The sequence below is a fragment of the Hemitrygon akajei genome, chromosome 8, assembly GCF_048418815.1.
Source record: "Hemitrygon akajei chromosome 8, sHemAka1.3, whole genome shotgun sequence".
NCBI classification, from domain to species: Eukaryota; Metazoa; Chordata; class Chondrichthyes; order Myliobatiformes; family Dasyatidae; genus Hemitrygon; species Hemitrygon akajei.
In genome coordinates this window covers 23916579-23931884 of record NC_133131.1, presented here as the reverse complement: position 1 = coordinate 23931884, position 15306 = coordinate 23916579, and the positions used below count along the sequence as shown (strand labels likewise).

At 42.1% G+C, this 15306-nt stretch overlaps 1 long non-coding RNA gene across 2 annotated transcripts in view; it reads left to right on the top strand.

Moving 5' to 3' along the window:
* LOC140731405 (uncharacterized) overlaps nt 1-15306 on the top strand; it is a 274286-nt gene that overhangs the window by 78656 nt on the left and 180324 nt on the right. For both annotated transcript variants that reach the window (XR_012099804.1, XR_012099805.1), the window contains exon 3: nt 6330-6413. This is a non-coding gene — a long non-coding RNA (uncharacterized lncRNA). The remainder of the gene's footprint in view (nt 1-6329; nt 6414-15306) is intronic.

The following is a 15306-nucleotide window of genomic DNA, read 5'->3' as shown; positions in this document are numbered from 1 at the left end:
GCAGATTCTGGAAATGCAAAGCAACACACACAAAATGCTGCAGGACCCCTGCAGGTCAGGCAGCATCTATGGAAAAGAATGAACAGTCAACACTTTGGGCTGAGACCCTTCCTCAAAACTGAAAAAGATTCGGGAAGGTGACAGAATAAAAAGGGTGTGAGTGGGGAAGGAGGATAGCTAGAAGATGAAAGGTGAAGCCAAGTCGGGAGGAAAGGTAAGGGGCTAGAGAGGAAGGACTCGGACAGGAGAAAGGGAAGGAGAAGTGGACCCGGGGGGAGGTGATAGGCAGAGAAGAGGTAATGGGCCAGACTGAGGAATAGAAGAAAAGGGAAGGGAAAGGGATTTTTTTTTCACCTTACCAGTAGGTGAAATCAATATTCATACCATCAGGTTGCAGACTACCTAGACAATACAAGAAGTTGTTCCTCCACCCTGAGGGTGCACAAGAAGCAGCCAAGGACTGTCATGTTGGAATGGGAATGGGGATTAAAATGTATGGGCATCAGGAAGTTCTGTTTTTGGTGGATAGAGTGGAGATGCTCAAAGAAGCATTCCCTCCAGTACAGAGAGGGCTGCATTGGGAGCACTGGATGGAACAGACAACCTCAGCAGATTTGCAGGTGAAGTGGTGCCTCACCTGGAAGGACTGAATGGATGTGAGGGAGGAGGTGTAGCACTCGGGCTGCGTGCAGAGTTAAGTGCCGGGAAAAGAGGGCAAGGGAATCATAGAGGATGCAATCCCTGCAGAAAGCAGAGAGAGAGGAGGGGAGTTAAAGGTATAGTTGGTGTTAAAATCTCTTTGGCGATGGCGGAAGTTGCAGGGAAATATGTGTTAGATGCGGAAGCTCATGGAGTGGTTGGTAACGACAAGAAGAACTCAGCAGGATGAGTACATGAGATGCAGTTGAGGGCAGTATCAATGCTGGAGGAAGGGAAACCCTGTTATTTGAAGAAGGAGGACATCTCTGATGTCCTGGAAATGAAAGTCACATCCTGGGAACAGATATGGTGGAGACAAAGGAACTGAGAAAAGGAAATAGCATTTTTACAGGAGACAGGGTGGGAATAGTCGAGATAACTGTGGGGATTGGTAGGTTTATAAAAGATGGTGATCGACAGTTTGTCTTCAGAGATGGAGATGGAGGGATCAAAAAAGCGGAGGGAGGTGTCACAAATGGACCAAGTGAATTTAAGTCAAGGTGGAAGTTGGAGTCAAAGCTGATGAAATTGACAAGCTCAACATCGTCCGCGAACCAGCACCAACACAATCATCAATGTAGCGGCAGAAGAGTTGGGGAATATTACTGGTGGGAGCTTGGAAAATGGACAGTTCTCTGTAGTCAATAAAAAGGTAGGCTTAGCTGGGCCAATGCGGGTGCCCATGACTACCCCTCGAGTCTTGAGAAAGTGTGAGGAGCCGAAGGAAAAATTGTTAAGGACGAGGACCAGTTTTGCCAGACAGAGGAGGAGAACTGGTTGGCTGATAAAATTTACTGTTTGGCAGCAACAGTACATTGGAATACATAATAATAAAAAACTATAAGTTACAATAAGAAATATATATATAAATAAATAAATTTGTATTTGCATTACTTTATTGGGCCCAGGATTGATCTTCAGAGATGTTGACACTCAGGAACTTGAAACTGCTCACCCTTTCCACAGCTGATCCCTCAATGAGGACTGGCGAGTGTTCTTTCAACTTCCCCTTTCTGAAGTTCACAATCAATTCCTTGGTCTTCCTAACGCTGAGTGCAAGGTTGTTGTTGCAACACCACTTAACCACCTGATCTGTCTCACACTTGTACACCTCCTCATCATCCTCTGAAATTCTGCCAACAATAGTTGTGTCATCGGCAAATTTGCAGATAATAGAAATACATATATATATATAGATCATCATCATTTTGTGCCATGTGGTATTGACATGGGCGATCATGGTCTTATCCATGACCGTGACTGTTCTTGGCAAATGTTCTACAGAAGTGGTTTGCCATTGCCTTCTTCTGGGTAGTGTCTATACAAGATGGGTGACCCCAGCCATTATCACTACTCTTCAGAGTTTCTCTGCCAGAAATCAGTGGTCGCATAACCAGGACTTGTGATATCCAACCACCACCTGCTCCCATGTGACCCTGATTGGAGGGGGAATGGGGCTAAGTAGGTGCTACACCTTGTCCAAGGGTGACCCGCAGGCTAGCGGAGGGAAGGAGCGCCTTAGGCTTCATTCGGTAGAGAAGTATTTCCTCTCCGTCCCCCCAGTTGTTTAGAATTCTCCATAATTGTTTAGGCCTTTCTCAATAGGTCCCAATAGGTACATTTAATGTCAGAGAAATGTATACAATATACATCCTGAAATTACTCTTCTTTGCAAACATCAACGCAAAGCAGAGGAGTGCCCCCACAGAATGAATGACAGTTAAATGTTAGAACCCCAAAGCCCCCCCCAGCTCCCCCTCCCATGCATAAGCAGCAGCAAAGCAATGACTCCCCTCCCCACCAGCAAAAAAGCATCGGCACCCCCCCACTGAGCACTCAAGTGTGAATCAAAGCATCAATAAGTCACAGACTTGAAGTGCTCCAAAGACTACTCATTCACCCAGTATTCGACGTACCACAGGCTCTCTCTCTCTCCCTTATTAGAGAAAAAGAGATGTCCCCAATTCACAGCCAGAATGGGAGACATAACATAGCAACTTGCTGATTTATGGTGTTAAAAGTCTGTTGATTCGCTTCTTCTGAGCTCTGTGCCCAAAGAACTCGGGTCTCTGGGCACACAGCCAGCAGCCTGCTCACTGCTTATGATCTTCCATCTCCCACGATGCATCAGGTGATGGCGGCACCGGCCTTGAATCCACCTGCCTCCAGAGACATGAAAATCCAGCACCCTGAAGATGCATTAGTCTTCCAGGCCACATTCTTGGCATATCGATAAATGGCCAGTTGTAAGACCCTGAGATCGGGTTCCATTTCCACAAAGAACCAAAGTCAGCATGTAACTCCAGGTCGGGGTCTTTCAAAAGAACCTTGAAAAGGGAAAAAAGAGATATTAAAGATGGAATTAGAGCTGTTTCCGAAGATGCAAGCAAAGGAGTCGCCGTTAGGTTCCACTGTCCTCCTAAGCTCTGCCCAAAAATGAAAGGTCATCAAGTTGGTACATTAACTCCGTTTCTTTCTAAACTAAAACAATGCTGGAAGCACTAAGTTGGGTAAAACAGCATCTGTGGAGGCAAAAAGTGACATATCTCTACCCTGCCACTCAAAATATAAGGATCAAGATGACTTATAGAAGTTAAGACCCGCATGGGGTAAAAAGTCTTACAAAGATTGTTAACAGTTGTATCTTTACTTGATGGCAAGGATATCAGTCTCAATTTTCTTTACCTGCTTAACAAATGCATCACATTTTCATGACTCAGTAGCATATTCTTCAGTACAGACAGGATAAATTTTACCATGTAGGCCATGCTGTCAAAACAAGATCTTTATATGTGGATGAGCTCACATAATGGTGCCATTAGACTGCACAAGTGAGTGATGCTGGGATGAAGTTTGGCACAGGCAATAGTTTAAAAAGACAAATTAAGACACAGCCTTTTTAAAACTATTTTTAAAATTTCCATTGACTTTTGTGGAATCAGCAGATACGTTTGCGTGCGTAAAAATAAAATATTGCAGATTCTAGGTATCTAAGATAAAAGAAAGAAAGAGGGAGAAATTCACTGCAGGTCCAGCAGTATCTATAGAGAGAGAGAGAAATAAGTTCTGATTAGTTGCCTCCTGTGACGTCCGTCCGTCATTCTTTACTGATCTGCCCTTACAGCAGAATGAGGGCAGGTTAGAAGTATGCAGGTTTTAAGATTCAGAGGAAGTGAGCTAACTGCAGAGAACAAAAGGGAAGGAGAATGGTCGGAAAGATTAATGGTAGAATAGTGCAAAGTGCCGATTATCGGCATCCGTCTCTCTGGAAGGTCAATGGGTGATGATGATCATCACAAGCCTGGGTAGAAGGCATGGAGGTACTGAGATGCCAGTCGTCAAGATCCCCCTCTCGGCCTCACCACTATAGTCCAAAGGAAAGCTTGGAAGCAATACATTTGGCACCAGCTTGGCTGCAGGAGCTGCTGGAAGGATGCTCGATGACATCCAGCCGCCTTAGTGGCTCCACTCCGGATTTGCCTTCTGGGTTTTCTCCCATAGACTTCGTCCCTCCCGAGGTTGCCCACAAGGCAGTGGGGCTATTTACCCATAGCTGGTGATCTGGTCCACGAGCACCAGGGCGTGTTCACACACTGTTGGGCCTGTGTGCTACGTGTGCAGGGGCCAGACCTCCTCCCCGTCCTCTGTAGCTCAGCCTGAGTCTGAAAGGGGTTTAGTTTTTGTGTGTCACCGGTGCAGAGGCACTACATGAGGCTTGCTGTTGGAGAGGATATGTACTGGCAGGGAAAGGCTTAAACATTCAGCTCTCCTTTTCATAAGACTGCTAGCCAGCAGTGGAAGCTGAAAGTGATGGCAACAATCACTACCCACTACACTACCACACAAGACACGTCTCCAAAGTGCAAGAATATGGAAAAGGACAAAAGAACCATCAAAAACATTCAGTTATGCAGGACCCACTTAAACATTTGATGAAGATTAACAAGAATGCTGCGAAGACCTGTGGGTATCAGTTAAAGGGAGAGTAGGGCAGTGGAGGACTTTACTGCTTGGAGTGCAGGAGACTGAGTGGTGACTTTATAGAGGAATATAAAATCAACGGTGGCATGAATAGGATGAATACACACAGTCATTTTCCAGGAAAAGGAAGCAAAAACTAGAGGGCACAAATTTAATTTGAGAGGGGAAAGATTTAAAAAGGACCTAAGGAGCAGCTTCTTCACGCAGATGGTGGTGCACATATAGAACAAGCTGCCAATAACAATATTTTAAAGATATTTGTATAAGTACACAGATAGAAATGATTTTGAGGAATATGGGTCAAATGTGAGTAAATGGAACTAGCTTCAGTGGGCACATGAGCAAGTTGGGTTGAAGGACTTGTTTCCATGATGTATTATTTCATAACCTGCTTCTTCTCTGAAGGGGCTGGAGATGGCCTAGAGAACCACAATTGAGGTGTCTAACCTAATTGTTTATCCATTACTTTCTTTTTACAATGAATTGTCTCAGTGTTATCCACCACCACCCCACCTCAGCCAAGGGTATTTCACACCAAAGGCTGGGAAGTAATACATGAGAAAAGATGCAAATGGAAAATGCAGAATCCTTTTTGGAAAATGCCAAAGAAAAATACTGAGGGCAATAAAAAATCTGAAATAAAGCTCATTTTCATCACTAAGTATATTCTGATCAACAGAATGCTCTTGGTTAGTATTGGGTCACTAACTCCTTACAAAGCAATTGGAGTTTCTAAATAGATCACAGAAACCAAAGGGCAACATTAATTCTTCTACTAACAAGTGTCCCTTTAAGAGAGCAAGCTCCACAATTCTTTGAGTGGCCTTCCAGTCTGCACTTACAGGAGCAATGCAGCGATTTCACTGTGCTGATACCAGGCTATGGAGTTTTTAAATGGTTAATGAGGGCAGTGTATGCCATGTCATGTCTCACTAGATTAAAACATGCTCAGTACTTTTGGCAAACAGGTTTAAGGCCTATGTGCCTTGTAATGTGGAACTTAGTTGCATGAACAGAGCTACCATAAACATTATGAAATAATCCCTGAAGATCATAATTTTTCTTCGCTAGAGGTTTCTACTGAGCTTAAAAGAGTAGCATCCTTTGTTGATATAGTCCAGCTCTCCAGAAAAAGGCAAGGAGATAATATCCTTAACATTAAGTGACATAATATTTGTATTTAATATGCATGCATATAACTCACTGGTACAACAATGAAAGGGAGAAATAAAATTTTCCTTCCGCCTTACCTTTTAGTTCATCCTTTCCAAGACGTTCGCATATTCCATAATAGTACAAGTGATATGCATCCTTAACGGATTTACTGGCAAGGTGCAAGGGAGGGTGCACTATTCAAAGGTGACAAGTGGTACAAGACTAGCCACAGCCGGAAAAGAACAGAGCTTCAGTTGCACAAGGGACCCGTATCTATTTTGGAAGAAGTTTAATCCCTTCTGCTTAAGGACCAGACAGACTGCTACATCTGGGTTTGTGATAGTAGTCTGACAAGCCCCATGTGTGGCATGTACCCTAATCTACTAAACTACAAACTGAGAGCTACTGTCAGTACTTTCCATCGCAGATCCTTGTCACTGTACCTTTTTTGCTGCAGGATGTTAATATTTTTGCATTTGACTTTTCTCTTATAGGATTAAAGATTTCATGAGCTTAAACACTGAAACAAAGTATTAAGTACAACAGACAGAACAATCAGTGGGCAGTGACCATTGAAGGTAAGATATGCTGGGACATGCTGGGCCAATCTGTCCCCTTGACTCCTGGGTCCTACTCCCATTTTGAACCTGACATCTGTTGTCTGTTCTTGGGGCAAGGTAGAGAAAGGAGGACATTGGCAAAGAACAAAAGAGGAAAGACAATCTGCTCATGTCCTACCTGCTGAGCGCACACAGGTCAGAAAGTGGTTGGTTGGCAGCCACAGCAAGCTTTATAGGAGCTGGAGAGGGAGATGAATAGGAGTGTGCTAAAGAAAAATGCTTTGTAGAATGAGTAAATTCTCATCTGTATGTTAATTACGTTTGTGCTTATGATTAAAGTACTTCAGACCATTTGCAATATTATTTAGGTCAAAATAAAATTAGTCTTTCATATTGCAACAATACTCTATATTTTATAAAGTGATGTGAAACCAATTTCAATATAAATTACATAAAATATAGACAATAGAGCTCATGCATAGGCCCTTCGGCCCACAATATTTTGCAGATCTAATAAAATTAGTAATCAAATGCCTAATTAAATGAATTCCTCTGCCTACATGATGTTACTTCCTGCATGTTCAAAGCCAAAGTAAATGTATTATCAAAGTACATATATGTCACAATATACAACCCTGAGATTAATTTTCTTGCAGGCATTCACGGTAAGTACAAAGAAAAACTGAAGTAAAAAGCTATTGAATCAATGAAAAACTGCACACGAACAAAGACGGACAAACAGCCGACGTGCAAAAGACAACAAATTGTACAAATACAAAAAGAAAAACAAAATAATAATGATGAATCAGTAAGAAATAAATAATACTGAGAACATGAGTTGTAGGGTCCTTGAAAGTGAGTCTGTAGATAGTGGAATGAGTCCAGTGTTGGGGTGAGTGAAGTTACCCACTCTTGCTCAGGAGCCTATTGGTTGAGGCATAATGACTGTTCCTTCTTTCTGATGGCAACAGCAACTAGAGAGCATCGCCTGGATGGTGGGGGCTCTGGATGATGGATGCTGTGTTCCTGTGACAGCGCTCTTTGTAGGCATTCATGATGCTTATCTAAGAGCTTCTTAAATACCTTTATTGTATTTGCTTCCAGCATCACCCCAGTCAAAGCATCCAGGCACCCACTATTCTCTGTGAAAAAAAAATACTCACCCCATATATCTTCTTCAAACTTAAGCCCTCTCACCTTAAAAGCATGCCCTCTGGTATTAGGTACTTCAACCCTAAGAAAAAGATACCGGCTTTCTACCCTATCTATGCCTGGCATTATCTTATAATCCTCTATCAGATCTCACCTTCACCTTTGCTGATCCAGAGAAAACAATCCAATCTAATAGCAATGTCCTCTATTCCCAGGCAACATCCTGGTAAACCTCTGTTGCACCTTCTCCTTGACATCCCTCCTATAATTTGGTGACCTGAACTGAATGTAATACTCTTTAACTCATTTCCTCGACTAATAAAGGCACAAATGCCATATGCCTTCTTTATCAACCCGTCAACCTGTATGGCCATTTTCAGGAAGCTACGGACTTGGACCTCGAAGTCCGTCTGAACATCGACGATATTAAGGGTCTTTCCATTAACAGTGTACTGTTCCTTTATATGGTGTTGTTTTTATTGCGTGTCATGTCAACACACCATCAAAAGCTCCTAATACATGGATGTAAATGTAAATGGTGAATAAACTTCATCCATAATTCTTGATTCTTGATCCTCAGCTCCACATTCACCACCTCCTCAAAATACACAGTCCAGTTAATAAGACATGATTTGTCCCGCACAAATCCATGCTGACTGTCCCATGATTTTCCAAATTCTTATAAACCCTATCCCTAAACACCATCTTCAGTAACTTCGCTACCACTGACTTGAGGCTTATCAGTGTGCAGTTTCCAGATTATCTCAATTTCCCTTCTTGAATAATGGAACAACATTATTTACTCATCAGTTTTCCAGGACTTTGCCTGTGGTGAGAGAGGACATGAAGATATTGGTCAAGTCCCCAGTAACTTAATCTCTTGCCTCTCTTAATAACCTGAAGTATGTCCCATCATGCCCTGGGGACTTATCCAACATAGTGTTCTTTCTATCTCAAAATGCTAAAGAGACCCTTTATCTCAAAATGCCTTAAAAAGTTCAATGCCCAAAAGTCCGAAGTAAATTTATTATCGAAGTACATGTACGGCACCATATACAATGCTGAGATTCTTTTTCCAACAGGTATACTCTAAAAATCCATAATAGAATAATTACCAAAACAGAAATCAATGAAAGACTGCACCAACTGGGCATTCAACCAATTTGCAATAGACAACAAACTGTGCAAATTAAAAAAGAAATAAATAATAATAAGTAGATAAATAAGCAATAAGTATTGAGAACTAAATGAAGCATCTTTGAAAGTGAGTCCATAGGTTGTGAGAACATTTTAGTGAAGGGGCAAGAGAAGTTATCCCCTTTGGTTCAAGAGCCTGATGGCTGAAGGGTAATAACTGTTCCTGAAGCTGGTGGTGTGAGTCCGATTGGCAGCAGTTAGAATACTCCACACTGAACTTCCTATCCTCCATGTTCTTCTCCTCTGTAAACAGTGATGCAAAGTACTCACTTAGGACCTCACCCACATCCCGCTCCCCCAAGCACATGGTCCCTCCTTTATCCTTGAATGGTCTTACCCAATCCCTAATTATCTTCTTTCGTCTTGATGCACTGTAGATGTAGAATGCCTTGTGATTCTGTAATCCTATTTGCAAAGGCTGTTTCATGGCCTCTCCTGGCTTTCCTAATGCCCTTCCTGTGTTCTTGTTTAGTTTCTTTACCTCAAACTTTGGCATAGCCTTCTTTTCATTGTTCCATCATACTTAAATCTATCACAAGTCTCTGATTTGGTTTAACTTGTTGTGGTGAACTACATATACCTGTCTGGACACGCCCCCTGATGACTGCTCCTGTGGCTCCTCCCACAGACCCCTGTATAAAGGTGATGGAGGTCTGAGCCCGGCCTCTCAGTCTCCAGGATGTAGTATGGTGGTCACTCACTGCTCGTTCCTTCTTCCAGTCAATAAAAGCCGATACCTCGCTTTTATGTCTCAGAGTGAGTTATTGATGGTGCATCACTTGTAGTTTCATGCACCCCACCCTCACTACCCCTTAAATCTCACCCAGTATCAAAATGCCTTGATGCCTTAATACATGCTATAAACTTCTGAGGAGATGTTGGGTGTGTTCTACAAGTCTGATCTCTATCATGTCAGGCTGTAACTGTTCCCAATTTGGACACTGGTAGATATTCTAAAGTGGGTCCCCTCAGATACGTTGCCTTACATTTAATTTACTTGTCTCAAGATGGTTACTGTTAATTATCACTGCATTCAAATTCTACGTAAACACTGTCCTGACTTGATGTGTCAACTTCTCTCAGTCTGCTCAATTATATCCAACTTGCCGTTTTGCTGGGAACATGAATCTTCAATTACTTCAACAATTAAAAGGGGAATTGGCTCATACACAGGTGGCGTCCCATTCCACAGTGATGGAAGACAAGATGTGTTTATCCGATTCTCGCAATGTTGATTGAGATGCGGAGTAAATGATTGGCATCAAAAATTAACCAGTTCTGCTCTAATTTGCTGCATTCTGGAAAAACACCAACCTGAATCCAAATGAGTGAGCAAATGAGAGTCTCCTGTCAAATGCACTGAATTATTCAGTATTAAGCTGATGTATTTCTTTAAAAGTTCTATAAACTCAGATGATCTAGCTTTGCTGAATCATCAGACTGTGAGTTTCCAGTTACATGTTGATAACGTTCTTAGGAGGATTATGATTCTGGCACCACAACTTGCCTTCTGTTAAAAAGTGGCTGCTTTATTTTAGATTGTATGCTTGAAGTAATTGTGATTCAGCACATCAAGGCAGGAGTACACACTTATATACAGTCTTATGTCTCCAAGTGTACACAATTGTCTCTCAGGTATTATTATGTATACTTTATATTTGTGTGTTTTTACATCTGTAGATTTTATCCTTACCTTTATAAGTTATTATGTGTTATGTGTATTATGTGCTTTACACTCTGGTTCAGAGAAATGTTGTCTCTTTTCTAAATAAATTATAGGGTTATATATGTTATATACATAGATCTAGTTAAATGACAATAAACTTGACTTGACTATTGAAAACTGAAATGACTACATCTACTTAAAGCAACAGTTGATGGCTCACCTGACATTAGGATCATGGTTCAGATGGGATAATAAATTGTAGTTTCTTTGCTTGCTTTAACTGATCCACACCAGTGTGTACCCAAACTGTGTAATCTAGATTATGTTTGATATCAGTTTATTGAGGAATGTAAAGCGGAAATCAGTTGGGATTATACATCAGTTTTCATGACTTTAGGGCAGCCAAAGCTTATATTGGCATATGGAGAATCTTTCGATGTGCATTCACTGCTGTAATGCAGAAAATGCATCAGGCAATACATGGCAAGTCTCCCAAAATGGAGTGAAATCAGGGCTTGGACTGTATGGCAAAGTGTTGGCTCTAATGAGGTGTCTGTTCTCTCAACATATTATGCCACAATTACTGATGGATTGTCTGGAAACTTCTGTGCATGCTTAAAGTGCCCCAGTACAGATTCAACCCCCCCCCCCCAAAAAACTCCAACCATTTCTTGGGTCTCTGATGTGCCTCACTTTTAAGAGATACAGACTGCCTTTGAGTTGCATTAGCAAGGACACACTGCTGATGATCCCCGAAAAAGGCTATGTGCATCATTAAAGGCCTCATCGCCAGGACATTTAGGACACTTTAACAAGACAGGCCATTCAGCCCAACAAAGCTTGCCAAATTCCTATTCACATGGTGTGTTGAAATAACTATCAAGTTTAGATTTGAAAGTCTCTAAGGTGCTACTCTCAACTACACGACTAGTTGGTTTGTTCCATGGGTCCACAACTCATTGTGTAAAGAAATGCTTCCTGATGTAAGTCTGAAATCCCCCTTTAACCAGCCTCCACCTATGACTCCATGTCCTCATTGATGGATTAACTCCCTTCTCATTGCGACCATCAGGAAGAAGGTACAGGAGTCTGAAGGCACACACTCAGTGATTCTGGAACAGCTTCTTCCTCTCTGCCATCTGATTTCTGAATGGACATTGAAACAATGAACACTACCTCACTACAGATTTTTTCTTTTCTATTATTATGTATTGCATTGTACTGCTGCTGCAAAGTTAACAAATTTCCCGAAATATGCTGGTGATAGTAAACCTGATTCTGATTGTGACGATGCATGCAGCCAATGAACAATGCAGATTGTATTAGGTGCATGTAGGAGTGATACGAAGCAGCTAGCAGCATGGATTTATCACGTCTCTATCATCAACACCTCTAAGAGGACCACAAATTTCTTGTAAGGTTTGAAGGCTTGTGTTCCTCAGTGACCCAGAGATCGACGTTAGTTGGAGTCAGGGCTTTATGGTTTGGCTTTTGATAGGGTCACCCATGACAAACAGGTAGAGACCACGAGTGGTCTGCGAGTCCTCCAGGTTTGGGGGTTCAGCTCAGGGCTGAAAACCCTGACTGGTAAAACAGAAGTGTTATGGAAACAGCTATGAAGACTATTCCTGTATCTGAGAGTGATGGTATTCCTGAATCTCCTCCTGGGATTTGCATGACTGACAGTAGTGAAAACCGCAGAAGCTACTGACATGATGAAGGAAGCCCTGAACCCTGCCAGAGATGGAGGACCGTTATTACTGTCCTAAACGGCAGTGGTGCAATGGACAATAAGTAATGAAGTATCATTAATTGCATGTTATCATCTCCATCCTGATTTATGGGCATTACCTAGTGTAACTCTCTTTTAGCTCCAAAATGATGTATTTTCAGAATGTTTTAAGGTGAGCTTAAACATAAAAACAAGGCATGACTTCACATAAGATAGGATAAGTGCTTGTCCTCTTAAGGAGAATGCAAGATCCGGTGCCTGACTGTCAGCTGTATGTCTGTTGATAGTGGGAAATTTGTAAAACATAAGGAATGTTGGCAGTAACGGGACCTCAGCTATCTATTGTAATAGGAGACAATGTGGGAGCCATGCTGATAAATAGAAAATGATTGAAAAATTTCTTGAAAATTTACCTCACTGGCTTGACAGAGCAGTACAGAAACTAAGCTGAGCTGAATGCAGATAACAAGAAGATTATCTGGTCAATTAGGCTGGGGAACTGCAGATGGAAATAGCCACAAGAAATTACCATTTCTACCACTCACTCAGACGATGTGTTCTGAATTCCAAACATGTGGAAAAATTCTTCCTCAGATCCTCTCTAGACCTTCTTTAACCCATATCCTTAAGTGTTTGAGAAATTGATGTCATGCCCACAGGTGGGAGGGTACCCATACAGAATATAAGGTGTTGCTTCTCCAACCTTTGTGTGGCCTCATTGAGGCAGTAGAGGAGACCATGGACTGGCATGTCAGAATGGGAATGTGTCATCGATTTCTCAAACTTCTGGTAATTCTCCCACCCCTTCACCATTCCCATTCTCTATTTCCCTCTCACCTTATCTGCTTATCTGCCTATCACCTCCCTCTGGTGTTCCGCCCCCTTTTCTTTCTTCCATGACCTTCTGTCCTCTCCATCAGATTCCTCCTTCTCCAACTCTGCATTTCTTTCACCAATCTACTTCCTAGCTCTTTACTTCACCCTTTCCTCTCTTCTGGTTTCACCTATCACCTTGTGGTTCTTCCTCCCCTCCCCCATTTTCTTACTCTAACTCCTCATCTTTTTTTCTGGTCCTGATGAAGGGTCTTGGCCCGAAACGTCAACTGTATTCTTTTCCATAGATGCTGCCTGGCCTGCTGAGTTCCTCCAATATTTTGTGTGTGTTGCTTGGATTTCCAGCATCTGCAGATTTTCTCTTGTTTGTGATCGAACTATGACACATTCAGTTTCAAAATTTAAAAAAAGGTATAACTGTATCTTGCAAACAGATAGATAAGGAACATTATAGAAATAAAATGTAAAGGCTATTTACTTAATCAGTATCTTACTGCAGAACAAATGGAAAACAAAGTATCGGCAAAGAAGTAGAGACATAATTGAATTTCACCCGAGGGGGACGTAGATGTTTGTCACCTAGTATTTAGCTTTTATCATGGTAAAACATTGGCTGCGGAAACGTAGCTTTTGTCGTATGGGAGAGATGAAAGCAACCTCAGACCCTCTAAGAAGGATGAATGTAGGCTAAAGGATAACCTAGTGACTTAAGATTAGAAAGGGATCAGTGCTGTCTGGAGCTGAATCTTTCCTTTCAGACTCATAGAAAAGCTTATGAGCTGTTTGGGCCAGCCAAGATGAAGTCACAACTTTCAATAGCCATCTCTTCCATGAGTGCTTTCTCTTCACTGGATATTGAGAATATAACACTACATTTGCTTTAGACTTATAAACTGCTTCTTAATATTGATGTACAGACATATATAATTACCTACTCATAACCATATTGGTATCAATTCTACATATTTACCTCTTGCTTTAATTCATATTTCACAACCACTTCAGTTCCTCAAATACCCATCCTCAAATTTTGTTTCATTTTTCATCTTTGGCTACATTGTTGAATATCCATCAGGTTCCATACACATCCCAGTGAAAGTCTGTTAGATGTCACCACCAATTTTCTAGACCAATCCAGTTACTCTGATTTGTCTGATATCTGCACTCGGTTGAGCAGTATTTTGCCACAACTAAAATCTCAGAAAGGGGCTTGTTCAAGGGTTCCTTGGTCGGCATGGATGAGTTGGGCCAAAGGGCCTGCTTCTATGATTTCTATGCCGTATGATTTCTTCTCTCTCTAACTCTGACATCTTCAAACTCTGACTGCTGCAGTCAGAAGTTCCCATCTGGTTCAAAAGGGCATCAATCATATTGGTGCTCACGAAGAGCAAGGTGAACTGCCTCAATGACTAACTCGTGGTACCACTCTACAGTGATGAAGTATCTTGGTCTTGGCTAGGACCTTAACCTGCTGTAATTTGCCTCCCACAACAACAGGTCAACAGTAGTACATTCTCAGTGGTTCTCCTCTCAGTTTTGGAGCAGCTGGTCAATAGCAATACATACATCAGATTGCTATTTACTGATTACAGCTCAGTGTTTAACACCACCATCCCCTCAGTACTAACCAACAAGCTTCAAGACCTGTGCCCCTGTACCTCCCTCTGCAACTAGATCCTTGACTTGCTCACCAGGAGACCACTATCTATGCGGATCAATAGTAATGTCTCCACCTCATTGACAATTAGCACAGGTACAGAATCAAGATAGTTTGTTTGGTTGAGTTGTGCTGCAACAACAACCGTGAGTGTCAGCAAGACCAAGGAATTGACTGTGCACTTCAGGAAGGGGAAGTTGGGAGAACACACACCAGTCCTCATTGAGGGATCAGCAATGGAAAATGTGTCAACAGAATTGAAAGAGATTTGTGCCCATCATGGAGCTGGCTGAGTCTATAATCCTCTGCAGCCTGTAGAGATCCTGTTTTTTTTTTGAGCCTCCATAGCAGACAGTGACGTAACCAGTCAGAATGCTCTCCACTGTACATCCCTCGAGATACCAAGTCTGCTCAAACTCCTAATGAAATATAGCTGCTGGTGTGCCTTCTTCATGATTGCATCAACTTGTTGGACCTTGTATAGATCCTCTTAGATGTTGATGCCTAGGAACTTGAAGCTACTCATACTTTCCACCTCTGACCACAGGATAACATGGGCCAGAACCCAAGAATGCTCCTCAGGGCCATACCCATCCCAATTAACAAGGTACTGGACCCTGCCCCACACCCAATGAGATGGTGGGAGATGCCAGACAGAATAGACCAGGGAATC